At 34.9% G+C, this 20,456-nt stretch overlaps 1 pseudogene; it reads right to left on the reverse strand.

Moving 5' to 3' along the window:
- Nucleotides 1–371: 371 nt before the first annotated feature.
- LOC136388421 (small ribosomal subunit protein uS5 pseudogene) overlaps nt 372–20,456 on the reverse strand; it is a 41,245-nt pseudogene continuing 21,160 nt past the window's right edge.

Below are 20,456 nucleotides of genomic sequence, written 5' to 3' on the forward strand. Positions count from 1 at the left end.
TGACTATAACAATTGCCACTTCATCTATAATTGAAGAATTGAATCTTTGCACATGTTCTCCAGCAGCCATATTGTCACATGAATAACAATCTTGTGTATATCAGACGGCATTATGTCACTTGCTGTTTTGAACAAACACACTAAATTGCTTTTTTTGTGAAGAAGCTCTTGCAGTTGGGAAATGATGGACCTTTTTATGCCAGTAGAAATTCCACAGGGTGCATTCAATTCATCATTGATGAAATACACTCCTAAGAATTTATGTTGACCATCTGGGAATAAAAGCAGGAAGCCGGCTTTATGATAAATTTGTCCTTTCACTTTGAAAGTTGGCATGAATTGAGCTGTTGGGATTTCTGCACCGAACAACGTCATTTGGAAGCATGACTTCTATTTCCTGATGTTAGAGAGAAAATGCTATGATTCGGTGGTATATCGGCAAGCAAAGTTTTTAATGGCTCTGGTGGTTCTCCAAGTTGAGGCACTTTAATTTTTCCGGCGGCGCAACAAATTCCTTTTGTTTCTCCATTAAATTTCAGAGCCTTACAATAAGAACACACTTCAGTCATAGTGCCGATGAGAACATGCCGGCTCAAACTATAATCATCAACTGGGTTGTACCAGAATGCAAGGCGATTGTAATCATGTGATTGCTGAGCACGGAGTGGTGTTTGATGCTGATCTGCTGTTTCTTGTTGATGTCTTTCAGCTACTCTCAGCCTGTCACATTCATCCTGTTGAGAACAAACCAGATCTGAAGCTGCAAAATGCGATTGCCGTGCTCGCAATCATGCATCCTCAAGTCTGGCTGCACATAAATGGATTGTAAATCGGAAACATTGAAATGGAATCTTAAAATAACTAGTATAGCGTGTGTTGCTTTTAAGTCCAACAGATGGTGCTTTTTTTAAAAAAAAATGTTTTTACCTGTCACAGGTGTGACATCTATGTCTATATAATAGTAGGTATATAAAAATGAGTGCATATTCGTATGCAATGTTGTGTCAAACTTTCAAACAATCAGTGAAGAAGCAATTGGTTTAAGATTTTGAACAAACAAACATTACATTTTTATTTATATAGATTTTCATGTGAAATATATCATTTATTGAGTCTAAAATGTTTCACTTTAAACCATCACAAATTGCAGAAGTTTTTTATTTTGAAGAGTAAATAACATTAAAAGTTAGTAAATTTCAAAAAATGTTTTGAGGTTGGCTCATTATCTCAAATTATCCAACAGTCTGGGCATTGATGTGTCAATGTGAAGAAGGGAAACATCAGACACAGATGAATGCTGTCTACATACCCTTAGATAATGCAGAAGCAGGGTTAAGAACTTGATGATATGGAAGAACATGTTAAGATAATTTTGACAAGTCGGCTTTAGTCCATCCAGCCCTTCTCTCCGCTCCCACTCATGCACTCTTCTTGATACTATGACTCTACAGATTATTCTTTATTGTTCATATGGTTATTAGTCTTGCAAAATATTGATCCTGATTTGAATAAGATTAATTGAATTAAAAGTTAGATATTGAATATGATTTTGGAAGCACAGTTATATTTCTTTTATTAAGTTTAATGCAGTAACATTGATAAATCAGGGTACATATGTTGAGAGAAAACATCTCCAGATTATTTTGACATTTGATTGTGCTGTATACCTCTCCCCCAAAGTCAAATTGTCTTCTGTCACCTTCTATCTGGTTTTCTTTGTGCCCCTCCCCTCCCCCACCCCCTCTCTCCTTCCTTGCCACATTCCCCCTCCCCCACCCCCCACTCCCGTTGCCATCACATTCTTGTTCATGTCTCTGAGTCTCATTTTTATGTCCCATTTATGTATGGATTCATATAGTTCTTAGTTTTTTCTGATTTACTTACTGAATTCACTCTGTATAATGTTATCAAGGTCCATCCATGTTATTGTAAATGAGCCGATGTCATCATTTCTTATGGCTGAGTAGTATTCCATAGTATATATATACCAAAGCTTTTTAATCCACCAGTCCTCTGACGAACACTTGGGCTGTTTCCAGATCTTCGCTATTGTGAACAATGCTGCCACAAACATGGGGGTGCATTTCTCCTTTTGGAGCCATTCTATGGTGTTCTTGGGGTATATTCCTAAAAGTGGGATAGCTGGGTCTAAAGGCAGTTCGATTTTCAATTTTTTGAGGAATCTCCATACTGTTTTCCACAGTGGCTGCACCAGTCTGCATTCCCACTAGCAGTGCAGGAGGGTTCCCTTTTCTCCACATCCTCGCCAGCACTTATTCTGTATTGTTTTGTTGATGAGTGCCATTCTGGCTGGTGTGAGGTGATATCTCATTGTGGTTTTAATTTGCATTTCTATAATGATTAGTGATGTTGAGCATTTTTTCATCTGCCTATTGGCCATCTGTATGTCCTCTTTGAAGAATTGTCTATTCATTTCTTTTTCCCATATTTTGATTGGATTGTTTGTCTTCCTGGTGTTGAGATTTACAAGTTCTTTATAAATTTTGGTTATTAACCCCTTATCAGACGTATTGTCAAATATGTTCTCCCATTGTGTAGTTTGTCTTTTTATTCTGTTCTTATTGTCTTTAGCTGTGCAAAAGCTTTTTAGTCTGATATAGTCCCATTTGTTTATCCTGCCTTTTGTTTTACTTCCCCGGGGAGATAAATCAGCAAATATATTGCTCCGAGAGATGTCGACGAGCTTACTGCCTATGTTTTCTTCTAAGATGCTTATGGTTTCACGGCCTACATTTAAGTCTTTTATCCATTTTGAGTTTATTTTTGTGAGTGGTGTAAGCTGGTGATCTAGTTTCATTTTTTTGCAGGTAGCTGTCCAATTTTCCCAACACCATTTGTTAAAGAGGGTGTCTTTACTCCATTGTATTTCCTTTCTTCCTTTGTCAAATATAAGTTGTCCATAGAGCTATGGATTTATTTCTGAGTTCTCTGTTCTGTTCCATTGATCTATATGCCTGTTCTTATGCCAGTACCAGGCTGTTTTGAGTACAATGGCCTTGTAGTATAACTTCATATCAGGAAGTGTGATACCTCCCACTTTATTCTTCTTTTTTAAGATTGCTGAGGCTATTCGTGTTTTTTTTTTTTGTTGTTGTTGTTTTGGTTCCATATAAATTTTTGGAATATGTGATCTATATCTTTGAAGTATGTCATTGGTATTTTAATTGGTATTGCATTGAATTTATAGATTGCTTTAGGTAATATAGATATTTTAATGATGTTTATTCTTCCTAACCATGAGCATGGTATATGCTTCCACTTGTTTGTATCTTGATTTCTTTTATCAATGCTTTGTAATTTTCTGAGTACAAGTCTTTAGTCTCCTTGGTTAAGTTTACTCCTAGGTACTTTATTTTTTTGGTTGTAATAGTGAAGGGGATTGTTTCCTTAATTTCTCTTTCTGACTGTTCATTGTTGGTGTATAAAAATGTCTCTGATTTCTGAGTATTGATTTTATATCCTGCCACTTTGCTGAATTCATTTATCAGGTCCAGTAGTTTTTTGACTGAAACTTTAGGGTTTTCTATATACAATATCATATCATCTGCATATAATGATAGTTTTACTTCTTCTTTTCCAACTTGAATGCCTTTTATTTCTTCTTTTTGTCTGATTGCTGTGGCTAGAACTTCCAGGACTATGTTAAATAATAGTGGTGAAAGGGGGCACCCCTGCCTTGTTCCTGATCTTAAGGGTATTGCTTTTAATTTTTGCCTAATCAGTATGATGTTGGCTGTGGGTTTTTCATAGATGGCTTTTACCATGTTGAGGTATGTTCCCTGTATTCCCACTTTGCTAAGAGTTTTGATCATGAATGGGTGCTGGATTTTATCAAATGCTTTTTCTGCATCTATTGAAATTATCATATGGTTTTTCTCCTTCTTTTTGTTTATGTGATGAATCACATTGATTGATTTACAAATGTTGTACCAGCCTTGCCTCCCCAGAATAAATCCCACTTGATCATGGTGTATAATTTTTTCTACATATTGTTGGATCTGGTTTGCTAATATTTTGTTGAGGATTTTTGAATCTATATTTATCAGAGATATTGGCCTATAATTTTCTTTCTTTGTGTTGTCTTTGCCTGGTTTTGGAATCAGAATTATGCTCACCTCATAAAAGGAGCTTGGAAGTCTTTCTCCCTCTTGAATTTTTTGAAATTGTTTGAGAAGGATAGGAGTTAGTTCTTTTTTTAATTTTTTTTATTTCTTTTTATTTTTAATAATTTTATTTTTAATGGGGCGACATCAATAAATCAGGATACATATATTCAAAGATAACAACTTCAGGTTATCTTGTCGTTCACTTATGTTGCATACCCATCACCCAAAGTCAGATTGTCCTCTGTCACCTTCTATCTAGTTTTCTTTGTGCCCCTCCCCCTTCCCCTTTCCCTCTCCCTCTCCCCCCTCCCCCCGTAACCACCACACTCTTATCAATGTCTCTTAGTTTCACTTTTATGTCGCACCTACATATGGAATAATGCAGTTCCTGTTTTTTTTTCTGATTTACTTATTTCACTTCGTATAATGTTATCAAGATCCCACCATTTTGCTGTAAATGATCTGATGTCATCATTTCTTATGGCTGAGTAGTATTCCACAGTGTATATGTGCCACATCTTCTTTATCCAGTCATCTATTGACAGGCTTTTTGGTTGTTTCCATGTCCTGGCCACTGTGAACAATGCTGCAATGAACATGGGGCTGCATGTGTCTTTACGTATCAATGTTTCTGAGTTTTTAGGGCTGCCATGGCTGGTTGGCTCAGCGGTAGAGCGTCGGCCTGGTGTGCAGGGGACCCGGGTTCGATTCCCAGCCAGGGCACATAGGAGAGGCGCCCATTTGCTTCTCCACCCCCCCTCCTTCCTCTCTGTCTCTCTCTTCCCCTCCCGCAGCCAAGGCTCCATTGGAGCAAAGATGGCCCGGGCGCTGGGGATGGCTCCTTGGCCTCTGCCCCAGGCGCTAGAGTGGCTCTGGTCTGGGCAGAGCAATGCCCCAGAGGGGCAGAGCATCGCCCCCTGGTGGGCAGAGCGTCGCCCCTGGTGGGCGTGCCGGGTGGATCCCAGTCAGGCGCATGCGGGAGTCTGTCTGACTGTCTCTCCCCGTTTCCAGCTTCAGAAAAATACAAAAAAATAAAAATTAAATAAAAATTAAACAAAAAAGCACAGGTGTTCCTCAGGAGTTAGTTCTTCTTTGAATATTTGGTAGAATTTCATTGTGAAGCCATCAGGCCCCGGACTTTTCTTTGTTGGGAGTTTTGTGATAACTATTTCGATCTCACCTGGTGTAATCGGTCTGTTTAGGTTTTCTGATTCTTCCAGATTGATTTTTGGAAGATTGTATGTTTTAAGGAATTTGTCCATTTCATCTAGGTTGTCAAGTTTTTTGGCATACAGTTCTTCATAGTATTTTCTTACAGTATTTTGTATTTCTGTTGTGTCAGTTGTTATTTCTCCACTCTCATTTCTAATTTTATTTATTTGAGTCCTCTCTTTCTTTTTCTTGGTGATTCTAGTTAAAGGTTCATCAATCTTGTTTACCTTTTCAAAGAACCAGCTCCTAGTTTCTTTGATCTTCTGTATTGTTTCTTTAGCCTCTATGTCATTTATTTCTGCTCTGATCTTTATATTTCCTTCCTTCTACTACATTTGGGCTTTACTTGCTGTTCTTTTTCTAGTTCTTTTAGATGCAGGGTTAAGTTGTTTGTTTGAGCTTTTTATAGCTTCTTAAAGTTGCCTGTAGTGCTATGAACTTCCCTCTCAGTGCTGCTTTTGCTGTGTCCCATAAATTTTGAGTTGTTGTTTGCTCATTGTCATTCGTTTCTAGAAATTTTTAAATTTATTCTTTCATCTCATTCTTAATCCATTTGTTATTTAACAACCTGCTATTTAGTTTCCATGTGTTTGAGAATTTTTGAGCTTTTCTTTTGTGGTTCATTTCTAGTTTCATGCCGTTGTGATCAGAAAAAGTGCTTGATATGATTTCAATCTTCTTAAATTTGTTGAGAGCACTTTTGTGCCCTAACATGTGGTCTGTCCTAGAGAATGTACCATGAGCACTTGAAAAAAATGTATATTCTGCTGCTTTAGGGTGAAAGGTTCTGATGATATCTATTAAGTCGAGTTGATCTAGTGTGTCCAATAAGTCTGCTGTTTCTTTGTTAATTTTCTTTCTTGAGGATCTATCTAGTGATGTTAGTGGGGTATTGAAATCCCCTACTATTATAGCATTGCTATTGATCTCGCCCTTTAAATCCATCAAAGTCTGCTTTATATATTTAGGTGCTCCTATATTAGGTGCATAGATATTTATAATAGTTATATCATCCTGTTGGATTACTCCCTTTATCATTATTTAGTGGCCTTCTTTATCTCTTACTATATCCTTTGTTTTAAAGTCCACTTTGTCTGATATTAGTATTGCTACCCCAGCTTTTTTTTCATTTCCATTTGTATGAAATGTTTTTTTCCATCCTTTTACCTTCAATCTATGTGTATCTTTTGTTACAAGGTGTGTCTCTTGTAGACAGCATATGTACGGGTACTGCTTTCTTAACCACACAGATACTCTATGTCTTTTGATTCGATCATTTAATCCATTTACATTTAAGGTTATTTTATTATTGATATGTAATTGTTTATTGCCATTTTATTCTTTAAAGCTGTATTCCTTTTTTGCTATATTCTTTTCCCACTTTGATCTGTTTATAACAGGCCCCTTAACATTTCCTGCAGCATTGGTTTGGTTGAATGAATTCCTTGAGTTGTTTTTTGTCTGGGAAGCTTTTTATTTCTCCTTCAATTTTAAACGATAGCCTCGCTGGATAAAGTAGTCTTGGTTGTAGGTTCTTGTTCTGCATTACTTTAAATATTTCTTGCCATTCCCTTCTGGCCTCAAGTGTTTCTGTTGAGAAATTGGATGTCATCCTTATGGGGGCTCCTTGTAGGTGATAGCTTTTTTTGTCTTGCAGCTTTTTAATATTTTCTCTCTATTGCTTAGCTTTGGTATTTTAATTATGATGTGTCTTGGTGTAGGTTTCTTTGGGTTTCTCTTTAATGGAGTCCTCTGTGCTTCTTGAACTTGTGAGAGTTTCTCCTGCATTAATTTAGGGAAGTTTTCAGCTATGATATGATTGAACAAAGTCTCTATCCCTTGTTCTTTTTCTTCTTCTTCCAGAACCCCTATGATGCAGATGTTATTTCTCTTCATGTTGTCAAAGAGCTCTCTAAGAGTTTCCTCAGACTTTTTGAGTCTCTTTTCTTTTTTCTTCTCTGCTTTCATGCCTTCATTCCAGTTGTCCTCCAACTCGCTGATTCGATCCTCAGCTCTATCTATCCTGTTTTTATTTCCTTCCATTGTGGTCTTTATTTCTGATATTGTTTTTTTCATCTCTGACTGATTCTTTTTTATACTTGCTATTTCTTTATTTAGGTGTTCATAATGAGAATCCATTGTTGTTCTAAGATCCCTAAGCATCCTTACAATCATTATTTTGAACTCCGCATCTGGAAGTTTGATTATTTCCATATCACTCAGTTCATCTCCTGAAGGTGTCTCTAGTGGTTTCATTTGGATTGCACTTTTTTATCTTCTCATTATGTCTGTGTTTGGGTGTTTTCCTTATAGAGCTGGTTGAGTCTAGGCTTGGTGTTGTCTGCCTCCAGTTTTCAGTTGTGTTATTTCTAGGCCTTCTTATGTTGGTATCAGCTATTATTTGTAATCACTTTTGGATTTGGGCAGCTTTGAAGTCTTGATTTGTTTGTTTTCTTAACAGGTGATAGTCTTGTTCACTGATCTCAGAAGGAGGCTTACTTGAAACTGTATCCAGGAATGTGATGGGTGTAACCTGAGACTCTGAAGGCCTCTTCCACCAACTAGTCTCTCTGGGGGCAGGGTGTTTTTTCAGCTTCAGTAGGGGGAGCTGTATCTCAGATCTCCATGGAGACCTGAGTTACTGCCCCTCCCCCCTTCTTGTTTTCAGCTCTGTCTTGTTGCGCTGATTGGAGCTGGAGAGATGTCTGGAGATCTCTGATCTGGAAGCAATTCAGTACTGTTTTGTGGGGAAAGATCAGTCCCTCCCCCAGCTATAGCCACCTCCAGCACAAATGAGTCAGCTTTTTTTAGGTCGTTTTCTGCATTCCTTAGCCCCTCACAGTCTGTCCTCTCTCTTTCTTTTCCACTTGGGAGATAAGCTGGTCTTTTCAACGCACCTCGCTCCCTGGTCACCAGGCAAATGGCTGTGAGCAGTATTTTTTGCTCTTTTCCCTGGAGTGTGATCCCCTCTGGGCTCTCAGCCTCACCCCTCCCCTCCATTCCTATAAGCAGGGGAGATTCAGGCGCTCCCTACCAGGTTTGTTGTGGCTTCTTCTTTGCTCCTTGGTTTTTGAGAGCTGTTCTTTTAGTCCAGAGTTGGTTTTTCATGCTGATTTTTCTAAATTGATTTGTATTCCAGTTTGATGGTGAGAGCTGGGCATCTGTGAGTCCGCCTACTCCGCTGCCATCTTCAGGTCCATAGGTGGCTTACATTTCGTACACTTCTATTTTCTTGTAGTCCTTTCAGTGGTTTCTGTCTTCCATCAGGCAAGGGTTGAATCTGGGCTTGAACTTGGCTACACTCATAAGCTGCACATGTGCATCTTCTAAATTGTGTGCATCTCTGCCGAGCAGCCTGCTGAGACAGTTGTATTTTTTTTTAAAGAAAGTAAATGTCCTTGACTGTGGTAAAAATTAGATATTGCCATACATATATATATAACTTCAAGTTATATTACAAAACCTCAAGTTACGCAGACTTCAAGGTGTCTGTCACCTTTCCTTTAATACCTGGATAACATGGATCCTTACACAAAGCTTTATTCCTACTTGTCAGCAGGTCCATCCTTTCTCCTTAACTCCTTCATGCTTTACCCCTTATTTTCTCTTTCCTTCATCCCTCAGGCATACCTTGTTTTTTATTGTTGAAACTTTCTAGAGTATTTTTATTGACTCAAATGGATTGCAATCTTGTTGATTTCTGCCGAGGCATCTCTTTGAGTCATCTGTTAGACTTTCAGAATTGCTCTTACCAAGTACTGCAGGTATCACTGGTTTAATTTTCTCTAAACAGAACAAAGTAGAACTAATAAACATTCCTGAAATGTTAAAGAAAATGAAAACTTTATAACATTGTGAAGAAGTGGTGAAAAAATAACAAAAGATAATACCATGAGTTTACTATTATGACAATTTTGCCATGTCTCTCTTTGACTCCTTGCCCTTTTAGTATTATCAAAGATCTTATACTCACAGTACCCCATATGCAGGGACTTATATTTGAGCCCACTTTATTCTTGCTCAAGACCCAGTGTTGCAGCTAGAGAAGTACTAAAAATTCACTTAGTAGTAGTATTAGTCTTTTTAAAAATTAAATTATATCCTCAATATAAACAAATATTAACATATTTTTTGCTCCATAAGATGCACCTGACCATAAGACACACCTAGAGTTTTAAGGAGGAAAATGAGAAAAAAAAAATCTGAAACAATTGGTGTGTTAAAATATTTAATAAAATGCTGTATTTTTTGCTCCATAAGATAAACAGGCATTTTCCCCTCCACTTTTTTTTGGGGGGAGTGCATTTTATGGAGCCAAAAATATGGTAATTTTTAGATTAAAGTGCCCTTATTGGATTAATTTACTGGTAAGGCCTCTGACAATTGTCCACTTGTATTATTATGATACATTATGACACCACCTCCTCGCACACCACAAACAACCACCTGTCATTCCAGAAATAGGAAAAAGGGCAAATTTACAAGTACAAATCTTAGTTTAAAAACATCTCTACAAGGCAATTCTACAGCCAACAAATTTAGATCCCACCCTCAGAACAGGAAGAATACCATAGTTCTTTTTCTGCATTAAACATCCTTCTACATACAGAAAGCAATTTTAAATATATATTAAAATAATGCATTACCAATACATACTCAGAATTTTAAAGTCATATTTTATTATAATATTATTGTTTGTTGCACACATCATTTTAAGGCATAAAAAGACATACATACACACATACACATATATGCTATATACTGAACTCTATAATTTCCTTCACTTTTCCCTTAATTTGTAATTAAAATGATTAATGTATTTAAACAAAAGGCAAGATGTTCACATCAATTGCTTTGGTAAATGGGAATTCATTTTGTTTGAATTTTTGGTTGAGTGTCTAATTATGTTGTTTTAGGGACTTTGGGGATTTTACAATTACCTCTTCAAATGAAAATTGATCAAGGTTGACTATCAAAGGAAACAGAAAAAACCTTTTAAATAGATTTGGTTTCAAAAACTTTAAAAGTAGTGTAGTTTCTAGTAGGTGCTATTTCTACTTAGAATTTAGTATCTATCTCTAGTGTTTGCTAACTTTCAGGTATATGATTGACCTAAAAGTTCAAGCTTCTATTAGAAACATTAGCTGATAAATATTTTTTAACTGTAAATGACCTGAACCTGTATGTAATTTGTTTATTAATTCTACAAGTTCAATATTTACTTGTTATATTTTCCAGCGAATATAATGTTTGATTTGCTTTCCTTTGTGGATTTTTGTTTGTTTGTTTTCTTATTATAAGATCTAAAGATATAGTTATTATAGACAAATACCTGTGTCAACTGGTACTTACAGCAATAATACATAAACATTCATGTATTGTTGCTGATTGAAACTTTTCTAAAGTAAAATAAATTTTTAATCAAATAATTTTGCAAATTCTTGCATTGCATTCTGTTTTATAGCAAAGTGCAAAGTTGATCTCAATTCACATCTCACCCTGTATTGTTTCCAGAGGGTTTTTAATTTTACTGGGACTAAATATTAAACTATGAACATTATCTATTAAAATCAAATGATTTTTCATGCATGTATAAGGCAATCGTCATTAGTACTTGTGCAATCATGCCCATAAACAAACAGAAACGTGACTAGTATATTCAAACCATAAAAACAAAAAATAATAATCAAATTAATGAAACAAGGAAGAAATTAATTATTCAGTTGTAGATACACAAGTTGATTTTTTTCCTTTTTCATACTTTTCTAGAATTATAAAAACCATAATGGAAAATCTATGTAGTCATAAATGAGCATTTTTTTTATTTCTATAAATGTAACTTGTAAATTTTGTCAAGAAAATTCTATTTGGGAAACACAAATAACAGTTTTTTTCACTTGCTTTGCAGATAATATCTAACTTGGGTTACTTTAAACTCTTTTACTTTGTAGGTAAAAACAAACAAACAAACAGGCATTTAGACTGACACTAATATTCACTCTGTTCAAAATAGTCACAGAATGTTTGCTCACTAATTTGTTCAAATAGGTCAGCCATAACTTGCTAGATGACATCAGTATAGACCTACAGAGAGGAGCTGTATCTGACCAAGTTAAGCAAGAAATTGTATTGTAATCACTCCTGATACTGCATGTGTAAAAACAGCCATCGGCTGTTCTCCTAATACATCCTGTTAACTTTGGTATATTGGTATTATGTGAGATATTGGCACTCTTCTGAAAAGAAAAAAAAAAACATTAAAATCCAATTATGGAAATTACACAAGTTATTTATACCCAGGACGGACCCCAGGCAAAATCCTGAAATTGGCACTTGTTCTAAGCCTGTGCAGGTTTTTATGCTTAATATCTGTGGAACCAATTATATGCAAGGTGCAAAATGATAAAGGCTTAAGGTGGTACTCCTCCTAAAAATTCCAATATTTTTATAAAAGACTCAACAAGCAAAATTCTTTATAACTTTTTATATATCTCAGTGAATGATGTCAGTGGCCTATTCATTTGCCTGAGACAACCAGTGGGCATTCTTGATATATCTCCTCCTTATATCATATGCACTTGTTTATCAATTCCTATTGATTCTCCATCTGGAGGATACCTTACAATCCTCCTTCTGTCCTTCACACTCACTGCCAAGACTTTAGTTCAGGCATTCATAGTATCTATCCCCTGGGACAACTGAAATAGCCATCTTTGCCAGCTGTCTGCCTCATCTTCACCTTGAACCTTCTTTTATTCCAGTTCATCTTCTATGGTTCCTCCAGAGGCATTTCTCTAAAGTACAAATATGGCATCATTTTTTCACTTAATTTTAGCCAGTATTTTCTTGTACTTTTACAAAATGTCTTTGGTTATCAAGACTAATTTTTTCAGACTCTATAGAGGGCATTATATTTGAATTACTTCAATTCAGATTGACAAGAAGGAAAAAAAGGGACCAGAAATTCCAAGCGAGGAAAATAGCATAAAATAGAAGCAAGCTACCAAAAAATCAAACAACAAACAAAGGAAAGTTATATATTCAGAACCCACTCAACTTGTTTTCAAGTTGAGTGGGTTCTGAATGCACAGTTCCTGGTATAGGCCACTCAACAGTTCCTATATAGGCCACTCAACTCTACAAGAAACTAGGTTTAACCACATACAATGTACGCTTTGTTTGTTGTTTGATTTTTTGGTTGCTTGCTTCTATTTTATGCTATTTTCCTCGCTTGGAATTTCTGGTCCCTTTTTTTCCTTCTTGTCAATCTGAATTGAAGTAATTCAAATATAATGCCCTCTATAGAGTCTGAATAACTGAGGACATATTAGTATTTGGATCACCAGCAATTGTGTCTAACACGCTGAATGAATGAAGTAAGGATGAGTTGAAACATAAAATGAAAGAACTTTGAGCAACGGACATGTATGGGAAACTTTCTAAATCCTATATTGGCATTGGCCAAATGCTGCAACATTACAGTGAATGATGCTACAATTAAGGGCAGTACATTTTCAAATGAAAATATTTAAATGTATGTATATATATATATACACACCTGCGTGCACAGGTCACATATATAAGCATGCCTCTAAATGACTAAATGGTTGAAAAGTGTCCTCGTGCTTCTCTTGCAGGTACTTTGAAGCTGTGTTGCATGGAATGGCTGAGCAGTTTCGTGAATTGTGAGACTACTTGTTTTCAAGTTGAGTGGGTTCTGAATGCACAGTTCCTGGTATTCATTGTGTCCCTTCCCCTTCTCTTGACAGACCCTGAGAGATACGACAGCATGAGAAAGTTTGACACAGATAAAGGAGAGAAAGACTGGAGTGTTCCATAAAATCATTACAAAGTCATAGGGATTGAATGAAGGATAAGTGTATCTGTTAAATGTCCACTATCCTGAGTCATAAGTATAAAAGAAAGCATGAAATTTTATCAAGTGATTTAACCAAAGTTTTTTGTTGCTGTTGTTCATTTGGTTCCAAGATTCAGTGTCCTTCACTCTGATAACATAGTTACTTCTTATCCCAATCTAGTTTGACAATTAAGATAACATAAATACATTTCATGATATCTTCATTCCACAATCTTTGGGTTCTTTTTTCTTTAAAAGGATGTTATTTAATGGTTTTGAGTCAAGAAAAATGTAGGAGCACTAATATTAATGGTAATTTTCTCAATTGCTATGAGACAGACTCAATTATTTCTTCATATCTGTACCCTTTACTCTCACTTGCATTTGGATACTTACAATATCAAATATGACTTACATGTATATCCTTCTACTTCTTCTGAGATATCTTATTTATCTTTCTACCCTGAATTCTCCCTAGCATAAGTAGAGAAACAGTGCATAAAAGAAGATTTCTACCATGCAAGATCTGTTAAGACACCACGTAAAGAGAGAATTGGGGAAGGAGGCACTAATAAAAACACTGGTTCAGACTATCTTTAATCATGGCGCTACCACTGCTTTTGCTACAGTCTTTTCCACACATTCTTAACAACTAACATCATCTTTAGTACTGTTGAAAAAGAACTGACTTTGCCAGACCAGGTGGTGGCACAGTGGATAGAGTGTCAGTCTGGGATGCAGAGGACTCAGGTTCAAAATCTGTACCTGTTTAAGTGGAGGCTCATCTGCCTTGAGCAAGGGGTTACTGGCTCTGTTGGAGGCACATATGAGAAAGTAATCAATGAACAACTAAAGTGCTTCAATGAAGAATTGATGCTTCTTATCTCTCTCCCTCCTTTTCTGTTTGTTCCTATCTGTATCTCTCACTAGAAAGAAAGAAAAAGAACTGCTTCTGTAGAAAGTTTTCCAAGGTAGCTAGCTACTGTTTTATTTGCCTTTTCCTCACTATTCTCTTGTGCCTTTTTGAAAACACATATTATTAAGTAAGCATTTGCTTAGTAAGTGACCCTTTTATTGATGAGGGTTACTGCTAATATAAATGTTGGACTGAGAACCAGTCTATAGTTTGGCTAAATCCCAATGATCATAGACACATTTATCTACAGTTGAATAAGAGAGACTAAATTTGCTTGAGCAAAGTCATACAATCAGGCAGAAAGTATACAGGTTATAAATCAAGTTCTCAGCAATATTGCTACATTTCCCTGGAAAGTTAACTTTCTACTTTCTAAGATAAACTACTTAAACTTTTCACTTTCTTAAATTTTCCCATATTAATTTATTCTTTTACTCAAATACCTATACTGAAATGATAAACTTGTTTCATTGCAACATACTTTATTGACTAAAAAGTAATTGATTGAAGTTTCTCATTTTCCTATTGTTACAGGTCCTGTGTGACCTATACCTGTATTTTCTGTTAATCCATCATTTCAGTAAAAGAGCTTCCTCTTCTTGTATTAAAGCTTAGTCCCTTGATTTGTGCCCTGGGTTTCATCTCCTCTCTGAAATTCTTTTTTCTGGATTACTCATTTCTCCTATTCCATTGGACCGCTTTTATAGCTGATATAAAAACAACAGAATCCTTAAACCAATAAATGTCTTAAAATTAACAAAACTAACACTGTGATTTTCTGCTCTCTTTTCAAACAATTGAAAAAAATTGAAATGCATATTTCCATTTTCACATTCCTCATTCAATTTGTAATCCATTCTTTTTTCCAATTCTTTACTTTAATAAAACTGTGGTGTTTGTTTTCTTGATACACTAGAATGTAAGCTCTATAATGCCATACTTACCATATTTCCCCATGTATAAGATGCTCCCATGTATAAAACACAGCTTAATTTTGGGGCCCAAAATTTCAAAAAAAAAAAAGGATTACATAAAGTTATTGAACTTAAGTTTTATTCATCATAAAATTCATACAACTCCACAACACTGTCAAAACTCCCATTGATTAGCTTGTCCTCATCTGTGTCTGATGAAGAATCACTGTCTTCATATATTGCCTCGTCCTCAGTTCCATCTATAGCATTTGAAATGCCACACTTCTTAAATGACTTGACAATGATCTCAATCTTGTTATTATCTCAAGATCTTTTCCCCAGGTACAAATTTCTCCTATAGTTGGTTTCTCCACTCTTCCTGATGGTGTCAAATTGTCTCAGAAGACTTTGTCCATTGGTTCCATTCACCTCTCATGGCAGCTTGAAAGGATGCTGACATCAAGTGGTTGGAGCTGGAATGTCAAGCCTCCAGGTATGATGGCAAGTTTTGAGTTTTGCTTTGCAGCAATCTTCTTCATGATTTTTGTTGTGTGAGCCTTGAACTGATCAAGCACCAATAAAGCAGGTTTGTGTAAGAGCCCATCTGGTCTCCTTCTCCAAACTTTCTCAAATCAGATCTTCATCCAATCCTGATCCATCCAACCCATGTCATAAATGTGGACTATCACATCTCAAGAAATGTCTTCTTCTGACATTGTTTTACATTTGAAAATCAGCATAGTAGGCAGCTTGTTTCCGTTGGCACAATAAGCTAGAACAACTGTATAATGGCTCTTTTTATGTCCACTTGTCTTCACAGTTACAGATTTCACCCCCTTATCAACATTTCTGTTACTTGGAACATCAAATTGAAGGGGGACTTTGTCCATTATTGCAATCTGTCCCAACTCAAACTGAAGTGTCTTTCAACATTGAATGATAAAACAATGAAATTCAAGGACCTTCTGCTCATAGCTTTCAGGCATCTTTTGGGCAAGTCTGGTGTGTGTACACATGCTTGGTCAATTCCATTTTATGAACCTGAAGCAGCAATTGTGTCCTCCTTTGAATCAGTAACTTCTTTTTCATCAGCAATTTTTCTTGCCTCATGCCAAACCATCTTTGTGGACACAGGAATTCCATTTGCCCTTTCCTCTTCAATGTATATCTTTAGAATTCCCTCTCTAAATTAAGCCATTTTGCTGAATTACCTCTCATGGCCTTCTTTTGCTGTGGTGTTTTCAGTAGGGTTTCTTATTTTCATAGCCAGTCTCAAATTGATTTCTCAGTTGGAAAAGGATCAAACTTATGTTCAGCAGCAAAATTTCCACTCACTTTTGCAAACTGGATCACTTTTAACTTGAATTCAGCACTGTATGAAAATCTTTTCTGAGCCATTTCTGGGCAGAACTTGGTAAAACACAATCTACTGTGATATATACCAGTAACAAGTGCAAAACAAAGCACAAAGACAACAAGTGTGAAATAGTGGGCAATACAAGTAAAATAATCTACAACCACTGTACAAAATGCACCCAGTTCTTAGACTCTAAAGTTTTCAGAAAAGAGTGTGTCTTGTACATTGGGAAATATGGTATATGTATCTTATATATAATACCAACTTCAAGTTGGAGAAATACTCCTTGCATATATTAGATACTTGAATATTTATTCATTAAATACATGAATGAGTGAATGCACTGACATCCTTTTAACCAAAATCAAACAACTTCTATTTTGTAATTTTAAATATTAACATATGATATAAACAAATGCATACTCAAAGAAAATTTAGAAAGTGCTAAAAAGTGTCTCAGATAATTTTTTTAAAGCATATAAATTTTACTTCATGGAGATTGCCATTGGTATTTCAGGTATTCATTCCATTATTTTTCTATACATTTACTACATATAAATAAATACGTTATCATTTAATATAGACTAAGCAATTCTTTCTAAAAGTATTTGATGAACATAATTTAATGATTACATTTTAATTTACTTATAGATATACTACAAATCAAGTATTTTATTATTGCTAGACATTCAGTTACATCCACTGTATTACTACTTGTTATAATAGACATATTTTTTATATTCTGGTTATGTCCTTAATATAGACAACAATAAGTGAAATTATTGGCTAAAAAGACAAAAATTAAAATATTTTGAGACAATAGTGCACTGCCTTCCACAATGTTTATGACTATTTCTATTCTCACAATCAAATTATGGAAGTGTCATATCTACAAATTTTCCCCAACCTTGAATATTATCATTTGTATAATTACTAATTTAATTGATGAAATAAACATCTCATAATATTTAATCAATGCTTAAGCACTCAAATAGAAAATTAAAATTCATGGGGTACTTTTGTTTACCCTTCAGGCCAATACTTATTTATTTATTTTTTGTCCATATGTAACTCAAGTTCTTAACTTTCTCATAATAATTTGAATGATGTCTTAAATATAAGGATATTAAATTTTTCCACACTTGTTTTACTATTTTCTAGTTTTTGATTGGTATTCAATTACTTAGGATGACTTAGAAATAATTTTGTTTTTAATGTACACAACTTTTAAATTTATTTCTAAAATTACTATTGTTTTAGTAAATTTAATTTAATTAGTAAATTTATTTTAATTCATAGTACATTTAATTTCATTAAATTCATTTCTATTCTAGGTCTTTTCTTATTTAAATGCTTTATATTACATTTTTAGTCAACTATAGTTTTTGCTGAGCTATTTAATCATTAGGAACATAGCAATTTTATCTCACTAATGTGTACAAACATGCAATTATGGTCTCTTGAAACTGAGGGTTTTTAGGGGCTTAATGGGTTTATTCAAAGGTGACTTTCTAAGTCAAAATTGTCTTTCTTCATAAAATATAAGGAGAACTACAAAATAAAAGGTAATTTTCCAGACAATGAAAAGATAACATTTGGGGGAGAGGGGCCACTTGTAGATAGCGGTACAGTCGAAGATCCCTAATTTAGGAATGGCTTCATAACTCTTTATAATTTTAGGGTTTGTTCTCTACTTTTATTTTTGAGTACACAGATTTTCTCAAAACTCTGTCCCAGGAGCTGCAAGATCACTTTTAGCTGAGTGAAAAAAAACTGAACAGCAGGCAAAAGATAGTATAGGGAAAGTAGAAACCATTTGTGTGCCTATATTTTTGTAAATGACCTACCAGAAGGGTTTTTGTAGACAAATGGTTAGCAGATTGTTCAGCTATAACTATAGTTTATTTATTAATGGTCTTTTAAAATATATATCCATATACTTATTTAATAAGAAATTCCCTATAATAGTGACAGAGAATGTAATCTTCAAAACAGTTTGGAATGAGCACTATATCAGTAACTTAAAAATGAAATGAAATATAGTGAATTTAAATAAAGAATCCAGAAAATGTGACTAGTTCATCTTCTAGTTATTTCAGATCCAGTGGACAGAGGAATCTATAGTGTCTAAGCTGAAATGTGAGTCTTTTCCTATCATTGCCAGGAAGTGAATTCCAGCAACATCATCTTTCCTTTTGTAGGCCAATTGTGTCTGATTCTGCCATTGTACTCATTGCATACACCTGCTACAGAAATTTAATATACTAAACAACATGCCTCCTTTTCCTGTTGCTACCAATTGGATCTTAGACATTTGTATTTAACTCAGAAGGCTGTCGAATTATATGTAACAATTCAGATTCAGCATACTTTAATCACATCTAGAGATGATTCAAAGTAAATTTAATCATACATTTTTTTAGTTAGAACTAATTTTTTAAGTCAGTACTTTATCTTGTATTTCATTTTTACTGAATAATTTATAAAACGTTAGCATATTCTATTTAAAAGAATGCAACTTTCTTAAGAAATATGTTAATATGATAGCAATAGAGATACAGTTTGCAATCATTCTCATTGTTTCTTTAGAATGCACTGTTTGTGACAACTCCTTTGACATCACAAGGATCAACACTTTTCCCTTACATGCATTTCTTTTTCCCTCTCAGTTCTAGACTGCTGAGTTGAGACATTAAAATCTGCCCAGAACAGATGCCCCTGAAGTTCTCCTACAAGCAGAAAAGTTCCTTGAAAACAAAAAATATAAGTATAATAAGAAAGACCATTTTTAAAACACAAAGTTTATTGTTTTCTGTTTTGCTCTGACACATTGTTTTTAAAAGATTTTCTTTTATGTAGTTATTTCTGAATTTGATTTAATTTATGCAGTTGCTTTCATCTCTATACTTTTCAAAACTAGAATTATTCAAGAGAGTTTAATTTTTATTAAATTAAATCCATTAGTAGTTTACCTGTATCTTCAAGCCATATTAAATAATTGCTTTTTATGGTACAAAGGGCATAAAAAGAATATTTCAGAGAGAAAAATATGTGTTAAAATTTATAGAAGATATTCAACTGCAATTATATTTGGAATCTAAAGAACAAAATATGGAAACAAACAAACAAACAGAAAAGGACTTGTAGACACAGAGAATAGACTGATGGTTGCCAGAAGGGATGGGGGTTGGGAACTGGGTGAAGAAGGTGAAGGGATTAAGAAATACAAATTGATAGTTACAATATAGTCACAGGGATGTAAGTTATAGCTTAGTGAATATAGTCAATGATACTGTAATAACTATGTATGGTGCCAGGTAGGTATTGGAAACATCTGGGGGAACACTTGGTAAAGTATATGATTGTCTAACCACTGTACTGGACACCTGAAACTAATACAAAGTAATATTGAATGTCACTTGTAATTGAAAAAGAAAATTTAAATTAAAAAAAAAGATATTCGATTGCATTAGAAACAATGTCACTTTTAAAACTGAGGTGTTAAACCTATTCTTACTGAATTGCCAAGTATTTAAGAGAGGAGAAAAAATAACCCTCTCTCCCTTTTTTGTACCAAAGTTCTCCTTCACTTCCTCCTGCCTGCATGCACTTCCTGCTTGCATGCACTGCACCTAGAGATCAACCAGCAGGTTGAATGTTTAAGGTTTTCTCAGATCTTTTTCTGAGTAAGCACCAGGGGTATGCTTGTGTCTTTCTAAACTCCCTTAGTGTACACGGACACTTTGTAACGCCCCAATTTTCCAAAGAATCTCTCTCCCAGGTTTTCCTGCCATGTCTTGGATTGTTCATTCATCTTCTGTTTTTGAAGAATGCATTTAACTCACTTTGAGAAGGTTCCTAGTTAGGTAAAACAAAGACAAGCACTTTGCATCAGTCCTTCAGTAGCTCCCAGAAATGACAGTGCTTTGCAAATAGGTCTGCTCTGCTTCCTTTAGAATACCTGCTGCATTGGGGAGGGGGTGGGGCAACAGCAAATAAAAAATTGTCACAAACCTTTTTTCCTGTTTAAGTGGCTTTTACTTGAATCAACATTTGCTTGGTTGCTGTAAAC

This window comes from Saccopteryx leptura, chromosome 1, assembly GCF_036850995.1.
Source record: "Saccopteryx leptura isolate mSacLep1 chromosome 1, mSacLep1_pri_phased_curated, whole genome shotgun sequence".
In the NCBI taxonomy this organism is placed as follows: domain Eukaryota; kingdom Metazoa; phylum Chordata; class Mammalia; order Chiroptera; family Emballonuridae; genus Saccopteryx; species Saccopteryx leptura.